Source organism: Alosa pseudoharengus, unplaced genomic scaffold, assembly GCF_046254945.1.
Source record: "Alosa pseudoharengus isolate Yale_2024_CS ecotype anadromous, Long Island Sound unplaced genomic scaffold, YU_APseudo_1.1 YU_APseudo_1.1_scf_19, whole genome shotgun sequence".
Taxonomy (NCBI): Eukaryota; Metazoa; Chordata; class Actinopteri; order Clupeiformes; family Clupeidae; genus Alosa; species Alosa pseudoharengus.
Window position 1 is genome coordinate 2,223,516 of NW_027468657.1, and position 4,825 is coordinate 2,228,340.

Consider the following 4,825-nt stretch of genomic DNA (forward strand, 5'->3'; position numbering starts at 1 on the left):
TACAAGGTTCTTGTTCGCTTAGCCATAATATGTCTGGTCCAGCTCATCTAAAGTCACCATCTCTGCGAGAGGCCGATGGTCTGCCTCAATCCAGACAGCTGGTAAATATGGCCCAGGTGCTAACTGGCTAAACGAACGGGCTAACGTTAGCTGGCTAAAGCCAGATGGCCTACATTTGAACCTTTATACAATGCGGGGACAACGAAAATAGGTTAACGTTACATCGGAAGCGTATGGAGGACTGAGCATTTAACGTTATAAGCGGAATACACATACATGCGACATTTGAGGCTTACAACATAAGATAGAAACGTATGGCCAGCAACCAGGCTAACAAGGCCGGCTAGGAAGATTAAATCACGTTTGCTAAGTTAATTAGCTAGCTAGCATAGCTAACTATTCTAGGATGGTCGTCGTCGACTGGTTGATTCACCTAAGGATGTAACCATCCATCGGTTGTTTTCGTACAATAATGATTGCTTTTTGATGCCGTGTTAATCAGAATGAATAGTTTAGGTGTAATGGCTATATAGCATCCACTTAATCCCCGTAATCAAAATATCATGCCGGCCGGCCCCGGTGCTGGTGGCAGATGTTGGCCATCCAAGACGCCATTTTCTTCCAGCCAGGATAGTTGGCCAGTTTACCCATCGAGAATATAGCAAAGCTACGACGCTGACTGTGAAAGAAGTGTACGACAAACATACATGTAATCCACCTCCTGCCACAAACGACCTTTTGATATGAACACTAACACGATTTAATAACGAACATTAAAACTATTTCGCAATCAGTGACGAATAAACATCAGCGTCTTACCTTTACCAAAAGAAGGTCAGCTTCAATATGATTGTTTCCACTACTTCAGAAAATAGGTAATATAAAAAGCGAGCAGTGACGGAAATCACTGACCAGCTTCTCTTGGCGTAGCCTTACAAACGTATCCCTCTATTGTCTGTAAAGATTGCTGCTTTGCCGGCGTTGCAATCAGATGGGGATAATCATGGGACTGCTGACTCTCTGACCTGACGTCAGCCGTAACGCAGGTTATATATTTTGAACGTGGCTCTACGTCATCACGCCGTGACGACATATTTCCTGCCCTACTTCTGAGAGATCAACCTGTGAAATTCCAAAGAAATGCTTAGGCCTATCAGAACAAGTAGGCTACAGTTTTTTTTAAACAAAAAAGAACAAGTACAGGCAGCAGCTCATACTGTAACTGAACTAAGCCTGTGACCATTTCAAATCATAAGTCCTAGCAGTGATTAAATTGGCTTTTGTAGGGAGGGGGAGCCCTTATTAACGGTCAATGGTTATCATTTAAAATCGCACCGTAAAATGACTTAATGTGTTTTAAAGGGGCTCTTTTTCCAGTATTAATGTATAAGGTAGGGTTGAGTAGTTATTCAAACAAAGAGAAATACTTTACAATTGACTTACTTTGTTATATTGTTTACCTTTGATGTTAACAGGCAGGTTGTGCCTTTCTTTAGGGCTTTCCTACTAATGCACACTGTAGTTCCATACGTCAGAATGACTGAATCCGCACACTTCTTTACATCTTTAATCTCTACCGACCCCTACAAACATCTTCCAGGGTCCACGTCATCGTTATAGATCTAGAGCTGGACTGGGGCACAAGCCTATAGGGGGGTCTGGGGGCATGCTCCCCCGTAAGACAATGTTGTATATTTTAACGTTTAAATGCATCAATCTGGTGCACTTTGAAAAGAAATTCAAAATGTTAGACTTAATTCTTTTTATATATGGATAGAAATATTCATGCTGTAGCCTAAACTATTTTGCACTTCAGAATTTTAACCATGCACATGTTACGGGTCCAAGAATGACACTGTGGTCTGGTGTAACACATTTAATTAAAAGTCTGTTGGGAATACAAAAAGATGTGACAGTTCATCTGCGCACTTCTACACACGTAACTTACTTGACAACTCTTGTTCTGTCGTCAGCTATTTACACATTACTATTACTAAGTATCACAACCTTTAGTTCATGTATAACCCAATCACACATTGGGTTTCAGAAGAACATTGTAACATATATTTTGAATATGCAATTAAATTCCATGTCTCGCATAAGCAGTAATAATGTAACATATTATACAATTATACCACCAACAAGTATACTATGTGTATGTAGCAGAAATCATCTAACATCTAAGTTATTCATCCATTGATACCCTCTCTCATAAGCAGTAGACATGTAACAGGTAAGTATTACAGATGTGTATGTAACAGTAATCATATAACTATTCATCAAATGACAATCTCTCTAATAAGCAGAAACCATGTAACAGGTAAGTATTTACTATGTCTAACTTATGTAGCAGTAAGCATATATAACAGCTATTCACCCAATGACAATCTCTCTCATAGACTGTAAAATGTACCGGTAAGTCTTTGTGAAGATGTGTGTGTGTGTGTGTGTGTGTGTGTGTGTGTAACGGCGCCAATTGTGTCTGTGCTCGGAGCCAGGAGCACTTGTGCGCCCAAGTTAAAAAATTTAGGAGCACAGACAAAAATCTGGGGGCACAGTCAGTTCTGTACTTAACTTACACATAATGTAACTTTACACTGCAGCTAACAGTTAAACATGCCAATGCACCAATTACGAAAATTAAGAATGACTGACAACATTTACAGGAAACAAGATTTTAAAGAACATCAGTGCCTATTTTATTTTCAGTCCGTTTCTACATTTTGTTAATGTAAAATAATATAATGCATTGCCATGTTTTCATATGGCCTGTATGAAGTACGCTATCCTGCCAAATAGGTCCTTAGGCCAATTTATTTATTTGTGAATCTACCTATAGCTAATCCAAATATGCCCATGGTGACCTATCTGACTGCATACTGCCCAATACTAGCCTACTACTAAAACCGTGAATTTTCTCTTCAACAAAACCCAACATAGTCTAATTAATGATATTTATATTTATTTGAAATATCTGCACTGATGGAGGCAGTAGGCAGATGGTAGGCCTATGCTTACTTTCGTTTTGCACTTCAGCTTGTATTTGGTGTAAAACAAACAAGCATGCATGGAAGCCTGGAGTTGTCTGTAGCGTTCTACTTTTGAATAAAACGGGAGTATTACGGGAGGCTTGTGCCTGTTCGCTACAGCTATATTTTGCATATTGCAGCCAATGTCAACTGGGCTAAAAGGCATGTTACCTTTTCCTTCTCTCACTGCATTCTTAGAATCTCATCCTGTTCCTCATATATCTGATGAATTCGGTGGATTGAAGAAATTAGTTCTATTTTGCATCTTGGCTGGCTAGTCTAACTTTCCGCTTTTTCAACGCACCCTTAAATTTGATAGAAGCAACTAGTGAGTCACAACGCGAAACTGCTAACGTTAATGGGAGGTGTAGTTTTTATGCTTTATTGGCGACGTGATTTTATGGTTCGCACCAGTAATGTTTCGCGATGTTGCGGTGTATTTGAGTACTCGACAATGTAGACCAACATTGACTTGGCTAGAAGTCATTCGCACCAGTGCGCCTAAATATTTTTTTGCACTTTTTTTGCGCAATTATTTTTACTCGCATGTGCGAGTGAAATGGGCGCACTGTAGAGCCCTGTGTGTGTACAACATTCTCACTGAACAACCTTAGCCTATGTTCTATTCATGTTGCTAGATTTCTTTCTTCAAATTCCCAGTGTGGAGATAACAGATAATAATTCCGTGTGTGTGTGTGTGTGTGTGTGTGCGTGTGTGTGTGCGCGTGTAACGGCGCCAATTGTGTCTGTGCTCGTGCGCGTGTGTGTACAACATTCTCACTGAACAACCTTAGCCTATGTTCTATTCATGTTTTCATGTCATAGATTTCTTTCTTCAAATTCCCAGTGTGGAGATAACAGATAATAATTCCTAACATCAATACCGCCGAAATAATGTGACACTTAAACAATAGAGGACAATCATGTCTTGATGCCTTCCTTCAGAACCACATAGAGAGTGTAACATAGCAATAACCTTTATAGTAATGCAATAACCTCTATCGCGATTAGCGTTAGCTAACATACATTCACTCATTGGGACTGACGCTGACACAAACTTGGAGCTAATACACAAAATGATACCTTCAGTATTCACTTTTAGTTGAGTCATACATTACATACACAGCATTCATTTTTGAACTGTATTATTCCTCTAGCTGACAAGCTTTCGTATAATGTAACAAACATACTCAGTGGCTTTGCCGATAACCGTTAACTGACCGCACGCCACTGTACCAGAAGAAGCTAGTTAAAACTCACAAGAAAATTCGTTGTTGTAGAGAGTTAACATTACCACAGGTCGCTATCTGTACTTCTACTACTGTTAACTAATTTCAAGATTCTGTTTTAAGTGTATTTACCTGTTGGGAATACAAAAAGATGTGACAGTTCATCAGCGCACTTCTACACACGTAACTTACTTGACAACTCTTGTTCTGTCGTCAGCTATTTACCAGTAGTTGCCTATGTGTATTACAGAGAGCGCCATCTGCTGGAGAGTTTACTCTTAACAGGGATGAATATCACAATGAGAGGTCTACAGAATCAGTGGTAGTGTTCCAAGTCTAAAAATTTAAATGGGGTTCAGTCTTTTATGTTTTCTCAAATCACCCTATGCCACACTCTCCCCCACAAAAATAAATGTCTCCTGACATTTGTCAATATATCACACTCAAACTGGCACTAAGGCCGCCAAAAGGTCTCAGTCTCTTGAATTCGAGTCTCTGTTACCTTACAATCCTGCTGTGCGTAGCACGGCTGGCCTAATGTGTCATACCTCAACATCACCGGTCGCT

The 4,825-nt window shown here is 39.8% G+C and overlaps 1 long non-coding RNA gene across 1 annotated transcript in view; it reads right to left on the bottom strand.

Annotated features, from left to right (window-relative positions):
* Positions 1 to 1,009, bottom strand: part of LOC143132152 (uncharacterized) — a 2,808-nt gene extending 1,799 nt beyond the window's left edge. The window contains exon 1 of the long non-coding RNA XR_012988244.1: positions 820 to 1,009. This is a non-coding gene — a long non-coding RNA (uncharacterized LOC143132152). The remainder of the gene's footprint in view (positions 1 to 819) is intronic.
* Positions 1,010 to 4,825: the final 3,816 nt, after the last annotated feature.